The following is a 20,801-nucleotide window of genomic DNA, read 5'->3' as shown; positions in this document are numbered from 1 at the left end:
TAAACCTTGAAGATATTTAATGAGATAACACAAATACACCTTTTGGTTGAAGTTCCTTTTTCCCTTGCACCTTCTTTGTTGGAATTCCTGGCCTTTGGAGGTTGAATCAGGAAGCTTTAGAAGACTTGTAATTTACCGAGGGTTCTTTTGTTGGGGGGAATCCAGGGAGCTGACTTTGGGCTTATGGCAAACCTGGAAACTTAAGGGAACTAACAGCAAATGATAGTGATGACAACTCACAGAAATTTGCTCTCTCCAATACTCTCAACTGAGGGGCTATGAGATATAAGATTCTTTTGATATCATTTATCATTTTGTGAGGCAGATTATCTCTGCCCTAATTTATGTTTTTCAATTTGGATTACTGGGGAAAAACCTAGATCCTGGGAAGGTGCTGCTTCTGGCTTCTTGCCTTACAATTTTTTAGCGACTTTTGGTTCACTAATTTCACTAAACTTTCCCAAGGCCTTAAAATCCCTTTCCAGGACATTGAACTTAAACTGAAAACAAGTGCATCGGGGGTTGAGGCTGGTAGAATACCAGAACCACAGAGTACTTATTAATGATAAATACCATAGTAATATTAATAATAGCTTACATTTATTTCCCAGATACTGGGCTCGGCATCTTACAGGGATGACCTCATTTAAATATTCACAATAACTTTGTAAGGTTGGTTCTATTATCATCTTTCTTTCTTTATTGTTTTTTTCTTCTTTCCTGCTGAGAAAACAATTTAGAGTGGTGAAGAAATCTGCCATGATAAGAACTCCAATCCAGACCCTGGGTCTTGACCGTTAGCCCCCAGGAACTGTCACTCCTTAGGTGTGGAGAGCCAATTGGAGGAGAAGGAAGTCAGCAAAGCTTGCAGGGAGGAAAAACGGCAAAACTGCTTTTACTGAACAAGGTGACCCTTGATCCCAAAGCTGGACACAATTTTGGTTCCCATCCTCTACCCCTTGGCTTTCAAACATGATTATGATCCATCTTAAGAGAACTGACAACTTTAAGGATTCTAGAATCCAGAAGACTAGCTCCCTCCGTCCCCTTCATCTGTGACATCATGCCAAGCACTCAGGCCTCAGTGACATCTGCTCCCTAATACTCCAAGAAATAATGCCCAACACAGAAATTCCTTAGTGTTTTCCAGCATGTTTATGTAATTACTTTGTTTGCTTTTGCTGAAACTTATGAAGGAGGCCTGGCATACAGTAAATTTTCACTGTATTATTCCTATTCTGAAAACTAGGAAATTGAGTCCCAAAGAGGTGCGGTAACTTGCCCAGGGCGCTGAGCTGGGACCATAACTCAGGACCTTCAGCCCAGACACCTGATTTGTCCTAGCACACCCTGCCCTCCTTTCAGCATCAGCAGATGTTAGCCCAGTGCCTAGGAAGCAGCTTTGTCTTCACTTGGGGCAGGGTTGCTATTTTCTTTGGGAGATGGCTCTTACCATCCAATTAGTAACACACAAGTGGCTCACTGTTTTCTTCAGAGCGATTTTGTAGGCACAGTTGGTTTTATACTTCTTTCTGCCTCCCGTTATACCCAGCAGGTGCTCAATATGTGTCCTTGTCAGTGACACCTGTATCAGTGACTAACAGCGGCAGCTGGGTGGAAAGAACAGAGACCTTGGAATCAGGCCAATCTGCACGCAAGTGCTGCCTCTGCCCCTTCTGGCTGTGTGACTCTCGGCAGGTGCCTGACCTCTCAGTGCCTCGGGTACCTCACCCGGAAAGGAAGACCACAGAGCGATGCCTGTGAGGAATCTGAGATAATGCAGGTATGGTCTTGAGCACAGAGCACAGAGGAAGCAGCAGGAAACGCCGTCTCTGTAGTTGATGTTATTAGGACGTCTGCCTTATCGCCTTCCTGAAAGAGTTTCGGCTCCTCATTGCTGAGCCTGCAACGTTTCCTCTGTGTATTTCAGCATGTGCTTCTGTTGAATCCATCATCGCCAGCCATTCTCTTTGATCTTCATTCAGGCGAGGAGGACGATCACAGTGAAAACCAGAGCTCAACCAAGTGCATCTGAGCACTGTGACTTCCCCAGCTGCAGGGATGCATATTAATAGGATCATCCCGAGACCCTCTTGGCAGGTGTCCACCCCACCCCCCACCCAGTTCACCAAAAACACAGTTAAATTTGGAACAGGAGCCTCTGAACCGGAACCCCCTTTCTCAGCTCTTTGTGGCCCCCTTATGCTAAGTGCAGTGGCTGGCGGAGCTTCACTTTAGTGTTGTAGGTGCTTCCAGCAGGACCAGCAGCCACTGGAAATCAAGTCACTACCTATCCAAAGAACTCCCAGATCCCCCTTAGGAGAGCACATGAATCTGGACCAAATTCACTTCCCACACAGCTGACTTCCCCCCTCCTCTGTGCCAGCGTTGGACACAACTGCTCCCAGGACCAGACTGATGTTCCACAAGATATCTCTGAGGCTGGATGATTCCAGCTCAGTGATATCAAATCTGCCCGCTTGTTTTCCTCAAAGCAGTCTCAGAAGAAGGAAATGTTGCCTGTGTTGAAATGGGGCCTCTGTTGAAAAAACAAAACCAAACCCACAGTTCCACTGCAGCTCTGTGTACTCAGCCCTCAGCTCTCCTCATAACAGAATACACAGCAACAAAACTCCAGGTTCACTACCTGGAACTTTCACTCTATGTGTCTCCAGTTTACTCGTCCCTGTGATTCAGGTCAGAGAAGACAACGGCCTTGACCTCCACCTGGGTCTTCCCAAGCCCATAAGCAAGCTCCCCTGATTCTTCAGCTCTTTTCCCCTCTCCCCTGCCCCACTGCATAGAAAGTGGCATGGGCACAAGAGTCTGTCCCCACTGTGAGCTATGTATTTAGCATAAAATGTCTTAAAACTAATTTGACAGCAGCTTGTGCTGAATCTGGAACATGTCCAGGAGAGCCTCTGGAGTATAAGATGTTTATTGTTCAACCTTGGCATTTGAACAATTGCTTTTCCAATTTCTGAACCTACCTATAGCTAACTTTGAGCTCTTAGTAGATGCCGGGCTCTGCACTGAGTTTGACTTGCATCATCTTGTTTAAACCTAAGGAATAAGTAATCTTTGACAAAGGAGGCAAGACCATACAATGGAGTAAAGACAGGCTCTTCAGCAAATCGTGTTTGTAAAACTGGACAGCTGCATGTAACTCAATGAAGTTAGAATACCCCCTCACATCATACACAAAAATAGACTCAAAATGGCTTAAAGACTTAAACATAAGACAAGACACTATAAACTTCCTAGAAGAAAACTTACGCAAAACATTATCAGACAGAAATATCAGCAATGTTCTCCTAGGGCAGTCTACCCAGGCAATAGAAATAAAAGCAAAGTAAACAAATAGGACTTAATTAAACTTACAAGCTTTTGCACAGCAAAGGAAACCATAAGCAAAACAAAACGACAACCTACGGAATGGGAGAAAATATTTGCAAAAGATGTGACAGACAAGGGCTTAATTTCCAGAATATATAAACAGCTCATACAACTTAATAATAATAAAAAAAAAACCCAATCCAAAAATGGGCAGAAGATCTAAACAAGCAATTCTCCAACGAAGACATACAAATGGCCAATAGGCACATGAAAGAATACTCAGTATCACCAATTATCAGAAAAATGCAAATCAAAATTACAATGAGGTATCACCTCACACCAGCCAGAATGGTCATCATTCAAAAGTCCACAAATGATAAATGCTGGAGAGGCTGTGGAGAAAAGGGAACCCTCCTACACTGCTGGTGGGGATTAGTTTGGTGCAGTCATTATGGAAAACAGTATGGAGATTCCTTAAAAGACTAAGAATAGACTTCCCATATGATCCAGCAATCCCACTCCTGGGTATATATCCAGAGGGAACCTTAATTCAAAAAGATACATGTACCTCAATGTTTACAGCAGCACTATTTACAATAGTCAAGACACAGAAACAACCTAAATGTTCATCGACAGATGACTGGATAAAGAAGCTGTGTATATTTATACAGTGGAATACTACTCAGCCATAAAATAATGCCATTTGCAGTGACATGGATGGAACTGGAGATCATCACTGTAAGTGAAGTAAGACAGAAAGAGCAAGAAAAATACCATATGGTATCACTTATATGTGGAATCTAAAAAAAAAAAAAGACAAACGAATTTATTTACAAAACAGAAACAGACTCACGGACATAGAGAACAAACTTTTGGTTACTGGGGGGGAAGGGGTGGGAAGGACTAAATTGGGAGTTCGAGATTTGCAGATACTAATTATTATATATAGAATAGATAAACAAGTTTATACTGTACAGCACAGGGAACTATATTCAGTATCTTGTAGTAACTTATGGAGAAAAGGAATATGAAAACAAAAAAAACCAAAACAAAAGAACCCGAAAGCACCTAAGGAAGACCCCATGAAGTAGGCACTATTATTACTTCCATTTCACCATTAGGAACAGCAGAGGAAATGAAGTAACTCTGGAGCCCACGTTGCTAACCCCTCCGCCACAGTGTCTCCCGCAAGCACAGAGGACTCTTACTTATTCTTGCATCTTTATCAGCCTCTGTGATACCACACACTCAGCTACTTTATTTTTAGTTCTTCTTTTTCCCTTTCTCTTTTTCTCTTTCTCTTTTGCATGTCTTTACAGATCTCACTGAGGGTGAAACTGAGAGAGTACAGCTGTCCCTCTGTATCTGCAGGGGATTGGTTCCAAACCACCCTCGTCCCCTCCCAGACATCAAAATCCAGGATGCTTAAGTCCCTTACGCAAAATGACACAGCACAGTGGGCCCTCCATTCCCCCGGGTTCCACATCCTACATCCGCCAATGGGAGGCCCAACTGCACTTCCCTCAGAGGTGAGTCTGTAGGCAACAGAAAGGGAACGAGGCTCTGCTGTCCTTGGGTGAGAGTGGGGAACCCCGGGTGCCTTAGCTTCGGCATTAAGTACTGTCACACCAAATACTCACACACTGGGCAGGTGTTTGAGCAGGTGGGGTAGCTCTGGGGCACATGCTGAACGGGGCACACAGAGGTTAGTAGGTCTAATTACACCTTCATCAAAATGAATGTTGGACTTTCTTCCCCGCCGTGTCTTAGCTACAGGGGCTAAAATAAACATTTTAATTAGTTTCAGCTTCCAAAAGAGTCTTAGCAGGCCAGACTTCCGCATCTGCCTCCTACAGGGAAAACACTTTCCAATCCCACCAGTTGGCAACGAGTCCCTCCAAAACAAAAACCAAAGTCCCCAAATCATGTTTCTAACTAAAGTTTAACTGTGCTTCTTAGACAGACAGCTTTGTTATGCATTTGGCAGCTTGGAGGGACATGATCTTGGGCAGAAGCAGAACCTTCAGATCTCATATCATTTACCATGAACTGTGGGATGTCAGAGTTAAAGCACAATAGAAGTCCTGTAATCCACCACCCCTTCACTGGATTTTTTAGAAAAAAATAGGGGCATCCCAGAGAGTTTAAGGTACCTACGTCATATAACTAATTCATAGTGGATTCAAGGTAAAGTTTCCTTTTCCTTTCTTTTTTAAAGTGTCCTCATGTTGCAATACTCATCCACGGCCATCACCATCTTAGGAGGAGGTACCAGTATTCCTCTGTCACACATGAGGAATCAGGCCTCAGACCAACTGACTCAGTGACTTGCCCAGCATCACAGCGGACAAGTGCTGGCCCTGGAATCACATGGTCTGACTAGCTCACTCCTAGTCTCTGTGTTAGACCCCAGGGCCCTCTGAGAACAACTGAAGACAAAACGGAGCACAGGCATGAAGAAAACAGCCTTGTTAAGAAACTCCACACCCTTTCGTGTAACACTCCTGGACCTTATTTCCATACAGGCCACCCTGTCTCTCTAGTTTTGACTCTGAAGGCAGGAAAGGCGATCAAGCACACCACATTTTGGCCCATACACATTCACAGCTCTACATTTGCTCATTCATTCATCCTCATGAGATGTTTAGTGAGCCCCTCTCTGTTCCAGACACTGCGCACGTCACAGGCCAGCTGCTCTGACATCATTAGCTATGAGGACACTGTTTACCTCTTAAACCTTGGGTTGGTTTTGTATCTTTCCTTGGTGTGTACATTTCATTGGTGTATAAATTATCTAATAGCAAGAATACAGGTTCAAATTTCCTAAACAATGAGGTTTCAGGAAGAATTTCTCCAGCTTTTCGAGGACAGAAACTGTGTCTTACTCTTCTCTGAACACCTCAAGCAGCACAGTGTAACAGAACTTCCTGGTGATGGAAGTGCCTTATATTTGCACTGATCCTGTGGCCACTTGCCACATGTGGTTAATGAGTGCTTCAAATGTGACTAAGGAACTGAAACTTTAAATTTTAATGAGTTTAAATTTAAATAGTCACATGCACGTCATGGCCACTGTGTTGGGCAGCACAGATGCAGAGCAAGGGAGTCTCGGCTCCCACTGTGCATCCTGCAAAGCTCATCAAATGCTCAGATGCCCCAGCTCTTCCCGTAGAAAATGACGTTTACCTAGTCTCGGGTGGGGCCAGAATACATCAGTTTGATTCTTTTGTTTGTTTTTTCTATACAAAATATCACCTTTGGCAGGAGTTATTTTCCCTGACTGTATCCGCGGTTACTCTTTAAAATTTTTTTTAAACTAATTTTTGACAAATAAAATTTTATATACTTAAGATGTACAATGTGATGCTTTGATACATTGTGAAACGACTTAACGTCAGTAGGATTCTACTGTGCAGCTAGGAATGAGAGCAAGTACTTAGAATAACCCAGAACCTGGCATCTGGTGGATAATCGGGAAATGTGTGTTAAAATACTGGAATGTTTAAGTGACCTCTGATTGGGATGAACATTCACAAAGAATCAACATGTATAAAGGTATTATGTATGTCAGATTTACTAATAGTAATTGTGACACAGTAACTAATAATATTGACATGTAACATCTGTTGATAGAAACCTTATCATACATAACAAAACATTTAGACATCCATTCATTCAACAAACACTTAACATCTTCTATTTGCTAGGCATTGTCCGTGTGTTGAGACTACTGTAGCAAGTAGAAACAGACATGATCCCTGTCCTCATTTTCTTATGGGGAGAGACAAACAATAACAAAGCAGACGCTCACACACAGGAATAGATTCTATGGGGAAAATGAAAAGTAATGTGATAACACCTGGTGCTGAAGGAGGGGGTCCACTTTAGAGAGGTGGTCAGGAAGGGCCTCTTTGCAGAGATGATGTTTCAGACAGCCGAGAACCAGTCAGCTAAGGCAAAGAGCTGGGGAATGACATCCTAAGCAGAGGGCACCAAAGCTGTAAGGGGGAAAGAGCTTGAAGACTGATGGTCCTAAAGTAGATTGAGGGAGGGGGAGAGGAACACCAGATGAAATGGAGAGGTAGCCAGAAAGCAAGTCACACAGAGCCTTGTAGGAATTTGGATTTCATTCTAAGACCAAGAGCAATTCCTATAAGGTTAAGTTACAAACAGGAAAGACCACTCTGACTGCTGGTGGCAAAGGGACTGAGGGGAGGGGGCTCCACCTGGGAGTTCAACTCAGAATGACGGCAGATGGATTGGAATGCGCAGGGTGAAACGAGGGGGAAAACAGGGGAAGTTAAAACTCCTACTTTTTTCCTTCTTAGGCAACCTGGTAGATTACTTAGCCCAATTATGCTCTTAAGAAATCATCCTTTACACTGTAATGCTTCTTTCACTTTTTCAAAGAGCTTTCATGTTTCTACCCCACAACTGATTGAGTTTTATTCAGGCTAGTTTTAGAAGAGACTAAGTTCAAGGATTTCTCGGATTAAGAAAGAATGTTTATTTCATTGCTTCAGGTAGCATTCAAGGCACAAAGACTCCTCTTTCTTAAATCCCAACAAAGTTTAACTAAATGTCCAAAACAGATTGGGCCATGTTCTTTTAATTATAAAATGTATCCCCACAAAATTCTTTAAAGCAGTGGGTTTTTCTTGGTATTCATTTATTTATTCGACAAATCTATTTGGAGCACCAGTCATTGTGGAGATATGTATAAAATAGATGTGGTCCTGAATTGTGATGGATAGAATGAAAGAGTAACAGTGGGCAGAGGAAAGTGACTTGATTTGGGGTGGGCAGGGAAAGCTTCTCCAAGGAAAGATCATTAATATTGAGGCTGGAGGATTTATAGGGGCAGCCGGGTAAAGAGTGAGGAAGAGGAGGCACCCTTCCTAGAAGAGGGAACAGCATTTGCAAAGACCCTGAGGTGGCAACTTCAGGAAACAAACAGCACGGTTGGAGTTTAGAGAGCAAGAGGGGAGAATGGTTGAAGATGAGGTGGGAGTAGGGCTGCCTTTAAATCTTTTATTCACGGATAGATAATCACTTCACAGAGAATGCAGGAAGTAAAGAAACCTATCCTGTTGGGAGCCACTGTTCATGTAAGAACTATCAGGGTTGAAATCATAATTTCCTCTCTGAAATTATAAAATATAGCCAATGAAGAACTGACTCGATTTTCATACACGTGAAAATCGTGATTTGTTTATTATATGATTGGATAAAGTGCGTCACACTTGTTTCTGCATAAGTTAGGAACTCACTGATTGACTTGCTAGCCAATTTTCCTCAATTTTAGGGAATAACATGAAGGGAGAAATTCCAAAGTGGTGGCTGACAAGCTGAGTCTGGTCCACAGACATGGCTTCTTTGGCCTGGACAGTGTCTTATGAGATCTATATAAGTTGCAGTGGAGAAACGACAATTTCCTTTTGTTAACAGATCACAGCTACGCCCCATTTCCTGTTTCCCCAGCATGTAAGAGAGACCATGTGACTGCGTTCTGCCAATGGAATCTGGGCAAAAGGACTCCTCACAGCTTCTAGGCCTTGCCAATAAAAATCCCTCTCTCAGCACTGCAGGTTCTCTCTCCATCTGCAGCTGGATGTGGAGAAGAAAGATACCACAAAGGATGCAGAGGCACATGATGAAGGGAATCTGGATCCCTGAATGATCAGACAGGATCTCTGCCATGACTCACACTGGTTGTGATGGGAGTGAAAATTAAAACTCTGTTGAGTTCACCACTGAGATTTTGAGATTCTTTGTTACAACTGTGTCTTTGTTCAGGTCCCTCCAGAATCAGGTTCTGAGATACAGGTTGGTGTGTAAGTAGTTTATCTGAAGGTGATCCCAGAAAACATCAGGAGGCGAGGGAGGGGGTGAGATGGGGAAGGCATGGAAACCAATGAGTGGTACATCCTCTGCTGTGGGCAGCTGGAGCTCATCTCACAGGTGAGCTCTGGGAGAGGTGGGGACACTGGGGTGTTTATGCGCTTCCTCCATGTCTGTCATTGGTGAGGAGAGGCTTCTAAGAGCTCTGACTCTTCAGGATTCTCAGACTGCCCTGCATGAAGGCCAAGTGTGTGCATGACATCCTGAGGCAGAGAATTAAAGGAGTTCACTGGGGGGAGCCCGGCAGAGGTGACTGCTGAGAGGACATGAGTGGGGCACCAACAATGTCTGCTGAAAACATTTAGCCTACACTGACTGGTCTGGGTGCCAATATTTAAAATTAGATGATTTAACATAAAAATCTGAATTTCTGACTTCTCTTAAAAAAATAAGGTAGTTACCACTGGGTCTGCCTTTCCTTATGACACTAACTGGCTGGAGGTGACTAGTGATTGATGTGTTAGAGGGGTAGGGTCCCCAGTTCTCCACAGTCCCCACCATACCCTATTGTCACTTACCCCCAGCCTGTTTCCCTTGCTTATAGTACTTTCATGGTTTTTGCAGTAGGCACTCAAATCTGTAACCTTCATGTTCTCCTAAGACAAAGCTTTTGTCTTCCCCCTTTCCTCCTTTCTTTTTTCAATCCAATTACATTTTCTTTCCTCACTGCCCCACTTCAAAAACTGCTCAAGATACTTCCTGGTGAGACTTTCCTTGTGCACCCTCACCTACTTCATTTGCTACACTTCCACGGACATGTGGAGCTGTACTCCTCAATATGGTAGCCAGATGTGGCCACATGTGGCTATTTGAATTTAAATTTCAGTTCATTAAAATTAACTGATTAAGATTAATTAAAACTTAAATGCAGTACTTTCATCACATTAGCCATATTTCAAGGGTTCAACAGCCACAGGAGGTCAGAAGCTATAATCCTGGATGGAACGGATGTAATACATTTCCAATATTTTAGAAAGTTCTGTTGGACGGCACAGATCTAGAATGTACTGTAATTCTTAGTTCTGGTTTTTCTTGTAGGTGTTTGTGTGTTTTCCATGAGTATTTACTCTTTGAGGTGAAACCCACTTCAGAAATAAGAGAGCTTGATCTACGCACCATGTATTCTTGCTCGTCATCCAGTACCTAAATAACTGCCTGCAGTAAAAGTGAGAGTGTTTCCCAAGGTCTTGAATGATGTTCTGTACCCGAGTCCCCTGTGGTCTCATTCAGGGAGACACTGTGTGTTCTCCTGGCCCCTTCAGGCTTGTGTGGAAGACTGAGGAAGTTGCTCAGGGTGGAAAGAGACAGAGGTCAGGTATGATTTCAACATCATACCTTCTTAGGACTGAAAGGTAACTCATAAAGACTACTTACTGTTTCCCACTTAAAAAAAAAAAAAAGGCATTGGAGGTATTTAACCCATACTTTAGTGGGGAAAAATATATATTTAATGTCTTTACTCAAAATTCCATAGTGATTGAGGCAATATAACATCAAGGTACCGTAAAGCCTTCTGACTTGGAAGTCTGACAAACTGGGTTGACATTCCAGCTCTGATCCTTTTTACCTGTGGGCCCTCGCACCATTTACTTGCCTCCCCTGAGCCTCAATTTATTCAAAGGGGAGTAATAATAATACCTACCTCCTGGAGATTTTGTGAGGATTAAGCGAGATCAATGCCATAGGAAGTGTTATAAATGCTAGCTATTGTTATTATTAGCAAAAAATCAAATTCAAATGGAAAGCAATAGACTTCCAGGGGTGCACCTGGTTGGAAAGGACCCATGTAGATAATACATCCAGAAGATTCCCTCTGATAGAAAAATTTGCGGAGTTGCAGGGGATCCATTTTGACAAACACTCATTTTTCTTGAAAAATATGATGCATTTCCATTAGCATAAAGACTAGATTCTTAGGCAAGCATTGCACCTCCCCCTTATCCTACTCTGCCAAATAAACAAAATCTCAAATTAAAGCTACCATTCAGTGAGGGATAAAGGATGATGGAAATGGGCTGACTGGGAAGAAAAGGACTGCAGAACTTCAATCACTCAGCTTTAGGTCAGAAAACAAAATCATTATAGAGAATATTTATCTTTTTTCTGTTTTCTCCATCAAATGTCTTATACATTTGAAAAGAATAGAACATTTTGAATGCTTTCCTTTTCCAAAGAGGTAAACAATGGCTGGAAATGTTAATATCCTCAAGCACCTCTGAGGCATAGCTCTGGCCTTCTCATGGTCATTAAGTTGTGAAAAATCATTGTGCTGTTCAATAATCTCACTGAGAAACAGGTTAAAGTCACTTCCTGCTGAACAGAATGGATCACGCTAGGCCTTTGGAAGAGTGGCATTTTAGCCAATGGCCATGATGTTATGATGGAAACTGATTTGGGCAGAGGCTCCTAAAAGGCTTTGGGTAGAGTTTTCTTCTTTACTATGTTCAAACTATTGTTAGGGAAAGATGCTCAAAATCCATTGCTAAGTGAAATAATGTGTATTACAAAAGAGGATGTGTGGTATGATCAGATTCTGGTAAAAGACTGGAAAGTATTAATTAGAGTTCTTTGTTTACAGCCTCAGAAATTCACTCTAGCTCGCAAGAACAGGAATTTATTGGAAGGATGTCAAAGCTCACAGGCACATCAGTTAGCTATTGCTGCATAACAAACCACCGTAAACGTAGTGGCTTAAAAAAAAAATCAGTGTATTTAGCTCAGGAATGTAGGCTGTTTTCTCCCATCTCTCTGAAGGCAGATGTGTGTCCATTAGGTGGTTCTACTTCTGTGAGGTGGCTGGGGCCTGTGGGCTATCCTCCAGATCATTTCTCATCCTCCAGCAAAAAACATAGTCAAAATATTTTCTGACAGAAATCTTAGCAATGTTCTCCTAGGGCAGTCCACCCAGGCAATAGAAATAAAAGCCAAAATAAACAAATGGGACCTAATTAAACTTACAAGCTTTTCCACAGCAAAGGAACCATAAGCAAAACAAAATGACAACCTACAGAATGGGAGAAAATATTTGCAAATGATGTGACTAACAAGAGCATTTCCAGAATATATAAACAGCTCATACAACTTAATAATTAAAAAAAAAAACAACCTCAATCCAAAAATTGGCAGTCCTAAACAAGCAATTCCCCAATGAAGCCATACAAATGGCCAATAGGCACATGAAAAAATGCTCAATATGGCTAATTATCAGAGAAATGCAAATCAAAACTGCAATGAGGTATCACCTCACACCAGTCAGAATGGCCATCATTCAGAAGTCCACAAACAATAAATGCTGGAGAGGCTATGGAGAAAAGGGAACCCTTCTACACTGCTGGTGGGGATGTAATTTGGTACAACCATTATGGAAAACATTATGGAAACACCTCAAAAAACTAAAAACAGACTTCCCATATGATCTAGCAATCCCACTCCTGGGCATATATCCAGAGGGAACTCTAATTAGAAAATATATATGCACCCCAGTGTTCATAGCAGCTCTATTTACAATAGCCAAGACATAGAAACAACCTAAATGTCCATCTTCAGATGACTGGATAAAGAAGCTGTTGTATATTTATACAATGGAATACTACTCAGCCATAAAAAAGAATAAAATAATGCCACTTGCAGCAACATGGATGGAACAGGGAGATCATCATTCTAAGTAAAGTAAGACAAAAAGAGAAAGAAAAATACCATATGATATCACTTATATGTGGAATATTAAAAAAAGATACAAATGTATCTATTTACAAAACAGAAACAGACTCACAGACATAGAAAACTTATACTTAAGGGGAGAAGAAGGTGGGAAGGGATAAATTGGGAGTTTGGGACTTGCAGATACTAACAACTATATGTAGGATAAATAGATAAACAACAAGTTTATACTATATAGCACAGGGAACTATATTCAGTATCTTGTAGTAACTTATAATGAAAAAGAATATATGCATGTGTATGTATGACTGAAACACTGTGGTTTACACCAGAAATTGACACAACACTGTAAATTGACAATACTTCAATTTTTAAAAAGAGTTATAGAAACACAAACTTGTGGCAGGACAGGTATAGTAGGGAAGTACTTAGACTTCAGGTATTCTTGTCTCAGCTTTTCTCTTCCCCCTCCTCCCCTCCCCCTCTTCTCTTTCCTCCTCCTCCTACACAAATGTGTACACACAGACACACACCCCTTCCATCTCATTCCAAAAAGAACTTGCTTTGAATCTCTCTCTTCCCATTTGTAAAATGATAGAAGGAGAGATTCTCTCCAAAGTCACTCCCACTTAAGAATAATGGATACATACCTAATTTTAATTTACCAGTTAAATTATTTTACATGCTATTTGACAATTTCTCTGGTCCCAACATATTATATTTTAGCTCTAAAACTTCAAACCTGCTTAAAAGCACATGGGAGAAAAGGTTTTCTTCAGCATCCCTCTCTGTGGTCCCTATCACCAGTGTTGATATGACAGTCAGCTGGACTTTCATATCAACAGGTGCTTCTGCATCCGTGAGGAGGGCTCCAGACTCAGGCTTTACACATCAGAAGTCATCCCTGCAGAAAATATCCCTCCTCACCCTCTACAGTACCCAGATACTAGTGAGAAACAGGGAGGGAGAGAGGAAGAATTCTCTCTTACTATATGCTTAGAGGGCCACTGACAAATGGCTCTGACCTTGTGAGCTGGAATTAGGGTAGCCAAAAAGCAAAACAAAACAACAAACAAACAAAAACCCCAGGACATTCAGTTAAATGTGAGTTTCAGATACACTAACAGGAAATAACTTGTTAGTATGTCTGTCCCATATATTGCAGATACTGCCAATTTGGATGGGACAGATTTATATTAAATATATGTTCATTTTTATGCATAATTCAATTATCATTTGCTATCTCGGGCAACCCTAGTTAGAACAGATTTCCCCAATGTTATTTGTTCCTTCTGAACCATGCCACCCCCAGGCACAGAGAAAATGTGCAACCTGAACCAGACTTTGGCTAAAGACTTAAACCTTCTGTTTTGAAGCATCTGAAAGAAATCATGAGGGAAAACATTTTATGGGAGGATTCTCCTCATTTCCTGTGGTCATGACAGTCTGGAAGAGGAATCAGAGTCTGGTTCTAAAGTCAAGGAAAAATAATTCTTTTCTTTTTTTTTTTCTTTCACAAACATTTTATATACACAGTATACACACACACTTAAAAAAAAAAAACAAGCAAAATCTATGATTAACCAAAGGCAGGGATCAATCAACACGGGAGGCCAAGTGAGACTTCTCAGGACCTAAAAAAGGGGAAACAAGACTGGCATTTCAACTCTGAGAGTTGAATTAATGCAATTGATTCATGATTGCTTCAAAACTTCCCGGAATAGCCGTGTGACTGCAGGAAAATCTGCAACATTAGCAAATACATGAAAGGTAGGTATGATAAGGAAGAGGGTAATTAACCACTGAGCAGGGGAAAGGCAGATTTAAAGAGGAAGGCTCTGGCAATGCCTGAGTCCGGGGATGCCAGCTGAAGTGAGGGAAAGCTAAAGGGAACAGAGGAAGAACTCAGAAACAGGAAAGACCTGGTTCAAGGGTAATTTGTATGTTGTTGATATGATCAGCATAGTGAGAACTCTGGCTCATTGAAACATCCTACCTGCCCTGCGCACAAACAATGATGGTACGTAACAGGAGAAAATGATAGGGAATCATACATCAGTTGTGTGCCCTCCTCCCCACCCCGCAGAACGCACTGGGGCTTCATGTAAATGGAGCAATGGTGGTTGTCTCCCCCTCAGTCACTGTACTTTTGACCAGGATTCAGTGTAGCCACCAGTTACTTTGTTCACGTCCTCCTCCTGGCACTAATGAGGTGGGTAACAGTAGACAAGGAGGAAACGGCAGGCAGGCAGGTGTCCAGAGCACTAATCTATGAAAGGACAACTTCCTCTATGTTTGCAGCAGGTGGGATGCGGCAGCTCAGAGAACTCTTATTCTTTGGTGATGTTTCCTAAACAGAGCCTCGTTCAATTCTCGTTTGCCAAGCAGCTCCTCTCATACACCTCTTGTTTATATTCTTTCCTCTGACCGTTCAAGGCCCGAAACCATGGAATCAAGGTCAAGCTCATTTATTTTTTGTTTGCCAAATGCCTATGTAGCACATGTTACGTGCCGGGCATTGTTTTAAAGTAGTAACTCATTTAAGCTTCCTGTTAGCTGTATGAAGTAGGGCCCACTATCATCCTCATTTTACAGATGGGGAAACTGAGGCACAGAGGGGTGAAGAAACCTGGCCATGTAAGTGGCAGACTCAATACTCTGGACCACTTTGCTATATGCTCTCATCTTTGAGAAGTGCTGATGTAACCTGCACCTCTTGGCTGTACCACTGTTACAGCCTGATTCCTGGGGGAATAAATGTTCCTGAGTAGGAGAGGTGGGGATGGCGTTTCAACAGAATGCATACTGTGAAGTGGGAAGGGAAAGATCAAATGTACCACGGTTAACCTTGGGACACAGTTGAAAGAAGTTGTCTCAAGGAATCTAGTTCTTGGCTTGCCAGTATTAAGTTTGGGGGGAGCATTTAAAAAACGGTTATGTATCGTCAGAGAAGAAAAACCAGGTTAGCAGCTGTCTCATCCCCTGAAATTCAGCATCTATGGATCTGAAATGTTCAGAAATGCTTTCGATTTAGCTGAAGCCAAGGATATGTTTTTTTCCTAAAGTTAAGAAAATTTCTCCGTGTGAAGGAGGTATCAATCATATAGCTCATCATCCAAATTGTAGCACTTTTATTTTGCTTTTGTTTTGGGGATTGGTAGTTAGGTTTATTTATTTATTTTGATGGAGGCACAGGGGATTGAACCCAGGATTTTGTTCATGCTAAGCATGCACTCTACCACTGAGCCATACCCTCCCCCTACAAACTGCAACACTTTTGAGAGTAAAGGGACACTGCTAATAATTATGCAAGGACAAACTGGCATTAAACCAAGACTCTCCTTGGCAAACAGAAGGTATGGTCACTCTCATGGTGAATGACATTAGAACCAGCATCTTCAAGCTCTGACATGGGTCTTATTCTGGATAAGCCCAGCTAGGAAATCACACGACACCCTTGCTGTTCTTGCCCTGGGTTGGCACTGAAAAGTCAACTAGGTTTTATAAATGCTGTGAGAGCTCGTGGTGGTATTCTGATGAGACCTGCAGGAGGGCTCTGCAGATTTGCTTTGTCCGCCACTGATGCAGCTGCTTAACAGCACCTGAGACTCCACAAAGTTAGGCCAGGTTAGCAACCGAACACGTGGACTCACTATTTTCAACAGATGACCAACTGCCACCTGAACATCCAAATGGATTTTTCTGAGCCCATTTGATATGCTCTAGTTGAGTGGAGGGTGACAGGATGTCAAGGAGACTTGAAGCCCTGTCAACGAAATGACAGCTGAAGAAAATGGGAACATATACCTTGGAGAAGGAAAACATGAGGACCCCTGGGGGTGGCATCAGACAGCTGACTCACCGCCATGTGCAAGAAGGAATAGCCTTATTCTGAGTTGCCCAGAGTGTGGTACAAAACGCAAACTTCAGGTAATCAGGTTTGGGTTCAATTTAAGTGATTTCTCTTCTTTCTGTGGCTTTTTTTTTTAATTTTGAGAGAGATGTTCTAATGATAAAAATAGCATGTTCTCCTTGTAAAAAAACATTCAAACAATAACAAAAGATACAAGGTAAATAGTAAAAGTCTTCCTCTTTTCTCCCATTACTACTTCCCCTACCTGATTCCACTCCCCTGGAATACCCTAGGTATTTATCGTCCCACTGCCCTACCTACACACATGCAAACACACTATCTGTGCACATGCACATGCATGCTATAGGCTTACATATAATTTTGCTCTACTTTTATTTTATTCTTAAAAATACAGCCATAAGATGGGCATATCTCAGGAAGTGATAAAGAAGGGTCCTCTAATGTAAATGTGAATTCCATGAATTCTGAATGATGTGACACAGAGACACCTTGCTAATGGATGGGAAACGGTCAAATACGACTTAATTGTTGACTGTAAGTATCTGAAGTGTTCCACAATTCAGTTAACCTGATTTGACTTTTTTTTTTTCATTAAAAGTTTTTTACTGGGTGTTTTGAAAAATGGAAGTCAGTATTTTGCTCTGATACTTGTTTATAAGAGGGAAAATGTTCAAAAGATTGAAGCCATTTGAAAATGCAAGGGCTGTCTAGGTGTTCTGACCACTGACTACGCTGAAGAAGAGGGTGGATGACCACTTGTTTGGGACGTTGTAGAGGAGATTAAAGCCACAGACGGGAAGGTGAGGAAGTTGGACAGAATGCCTTCCAAGATCTGTTTCAGCACTCTGAGGCCCTGATTTCCTGCGCATGCTCACCTGGGCAGTGAGAGAGACCCAGGAGGAGCTCCACAAACAGGAGCATCCAAATGGCCCCCAGCTTCAGCCCCAGCAGGAACAGCCGGTGAGCACACAGCCTGGCTGGCTCCGGCGGCTGCCCACTGACACGTGGCTGGTGGACAGGACTGCCTGCAGGAAGCAATGCCTGTTCCAGCTGCTCTTTGGGCCTTGGGAGCTTTCAACTTAGGTAGCTTGATTTAAAAGAAAACAAATCCCTCTCTAAATACTGCAGATTGAAAACTGACAGCAAATACTGTACATTCTTAAGAGCCTGGCAGGACAGGAAATTACTCCTTCACCTGTTTCCTATTTTGATGTTTCATCAAGATGGAATTTAGTGGCGATGAAAGATAATATTATTGTATTTGACCTTAAAAAAAAAAGACACTGGTTAGATTTTTCAGTGTTCAGAATCCCCTCTACTTGTACATGAGTTGGACAGATGTATTTCTTTTCTTTTTATCTTAAAAAAATACCTCCTCAGAAACATTGCAAAGAGTACGTTGAACATCTATACACTCTTACCTATATTCACCAGTGATTAACATTTTATCACATTTGCTTTACCTCTGTATAAATAATATTAATATTATTGTCAGGAACTGCTATAGGCTGAATGTTTGTACCCTGCCCCCTCCTCCAAGTTCATATGTTGAAACTCTAACCCCCAATGTGATGGTGTTAGGAGGTGGGACCTTTGGGAGGTGGTTAGGGTGTGAAGGCAGAGGTCTGGTGATCAGGAGGAGCACCCTTATAAAAGAGACCCCACAGAGCTCCCTTGGCCTTTCCCCCACTTGAGGATACAAGGAGAAGCTGACAACCTAGAAGAAGGCCCTTCCTTAAACATGCTGGCACAATGACCTTGGACTTACAGTCTCTAGAACTGTAAGAAATACATTTTTGTTGCTTGCCAGTCACCTAGTCTGTGGTATTTTGTTATAGCAGCTGGTATGGACTGAGACAGGAAGTATCTCAGGTGAGTTTCAGACGCTGTGATCCTTCCCACCTAAATATATGGGCAGTGCCTCCCAAGAACAAGGGCACAGTGCAATGATCATATTTAGGACACTTAACAATAATGTCATTACTGAACCAAGTCATATTCAAAGTTTGCCAGTATTTCCAATTTGTCCTTTATAATATGTTTTCCCAGTCTAGGATGTATATTTACACTTAGTTGTCATGTTTCCTTAGTCTCTTTTATTTCAGAATACTTTGCCAGCCTTTGTCTTTTATGACACTGGTATCCTTGAAGATACAGGCCAGTGGTTTTCCAGCATATCTTTTGATCTGGGTTTGTTTGGTGTTTCCTTTGGACAAGATTCAAATTATGCACCTGCTGTGTCCTCCTCAGTACATCACATCAGGAGGCACCTGCTGTCATTTTGTCCCATTATTGGTGATGCTGACTTTGATCATATGGTTAAAGTGGTACCCAGGTGATTTCTCCACTTTAGGGGACTCTTTCCCCTTTTATAATCAAATAATCAGTGAGTAGACATTGGTTGTGTTAACCAGATTTCTTCACTCTAAAGATAACTTCCCCCCTTTGTTGTAATAAATAATCTATGGAGAGATATTTTTAGGCTGCGTAGATAGCTTATTTACAAACAGACTGGTTTTAGCATCCATGGATGACCCTTGTCTGAATCAGTTACTATGGTGGGTAGATGCTTTTGGAAAAGGGAACATTGTAATATAGAGGTTTCTTCCCTACACCCTTTCTTCATTATTCCTCTAACACCAAAAGGAATTCCTGAGGCAAACCATTTGGGCCAATATGACTAAAGGTCCCTGACAGCACCTTCTCCCCACCATCCCAAAGTTTGAGCTCTGCCTGGAGGATGAGACAGCCATGGTGCAGCAGCCAGAGCCTGAGATTGAGAGTCAGATGAGCAGACGACCTGGCATCTCCCCTTGGAGATTCCACAGGATCCTCTAAGTGAACACATCCGAAAGTGAACACCTTTGAAAAGATCACTCCCTCAAACCTGTGCCTCCCTCAGAGTTCCTATTTCAATGAACATCCCTATTATCCACCCAATTGCCCAAGACACAAATCTGGGCACATACTCTCTTCCTGACTCTTCCTTACTCTCCACATCTAATGAACAATCAAGCCCTGTGTGATGATACCTTCCAAACATCTCTAAGAATTCATCCTCTTCTCTCCAGCCCTACTGCACCACCTGGTCCAGGCTACCATCATCTCTCACCAGCTCTTCTGCAACCACCTCCTGACTGTCCCCTGCTGCCAAGACTTTGTGCACCACACTCCATTTTTCCCACTTCATTCAGAGTGATCTCTCTGCAGTATAAATCTGATCGTGTCCCCATCCCTCCCTCCCTCCCCCCACCAATAAACCCTTTGGTAGCTCCCTTTTTCTGTAATCACTTGGTTAAAATGGTAAGTCTCCACTCTCTAACATGGTATACAAGGCCCACAGCCTAGAGTTGACCCACTTCACCAGTGACATTTTTCTTCATGGAACCACCTCTGACTTACCTCCTGGCCTCACTTCTGGCCAGACTGACCAAGGCCAGCACAAGATTACATACTTTATATGAAATGTGTTCTTGAAAAAACATATGCAACTCAATGTGTACAGACAAAGTTATCTTCCCACAGGAAATCATGGAAGCAGCTTTGACCTGGCCACTTTCAGGACTCTGACTTTACAAAGCTAACCCCAAATGTGGATTCTTCTTCTTAGTTGAAAAGAGAAGTACTCACCCAGAGACAGTTCCTTCAAAGTTTGCTCATCAGGGCAGGCACAGCCATTGAAAAACATAGGCCACCAGAGGGCGCACCATGACCCCACAACGGGCTTGAGGAGAGATGGGTTCCACATTTATCTTGAAAGAAAAGATATTGGAAGCATATCAGATATATTTATTTACGCTTTCTGACTACCACATGTATTCCAAATCCCAGGGCAGACATGTTCTTTTATTTTTGTGCTGTATCCATGGTTTCAGGACAAACATGCTCAGAAAAACCTTTCCCATCACTGAATAGAAAAGGAAATATGAAATCTTGGGCTATTTTCTTCCTTCAAAAAGTCAGACAACATTTTAAATACTCTCTCCTTAGTCAAGAATTCTTGATTCATTGAAGAAACTTCTAAAACTCT

At 42.1% G+C, this 20,801-nt stretch overlaps 1 protein-coding gene across 1 annotated transcript in view; it reads right to left on the bottom strand.

Moving 5' to 3' along the window:
* PIP5K1B (phosphatidylinositol-4-phosphate 5-kinase type 1 beta) overlaps positions 1 to 20,420 on the bottom strand; it is a 363,978-nt gene extending 343,558 nt beyond the window's left edge. The window contains exon 1 of the mRNA XM_074361670.1: positions 20,402 to 20,420. The gene's annotated coding sequence lies outside the window, so the exon portion shown is untranslated. The remainder of the gene's footprint in view (positions 1 to 20,401) is intronic.
* Positions 20,421 to 20,801: the final 381 nt, after the last annotated feature.

This window comes from Camelus bactrianus, chromosome 4 (genome assembly GCF_048773025.1).
Source record: "Camelus bactrianus isolate YW-2024 breed Bactrian camel chromosome 4, ASM4877302v1, whole genome shotgun sequence".
Lineage (NCBI taxonomy): Eukaryota > Metazoa > Chordata > Mammalia > Artiodactyla > Camelidae > Camelus > Camelus bactrianus.
This window is presented reverse-complemented; position numbering and strand designations above follow the sequence as displayed.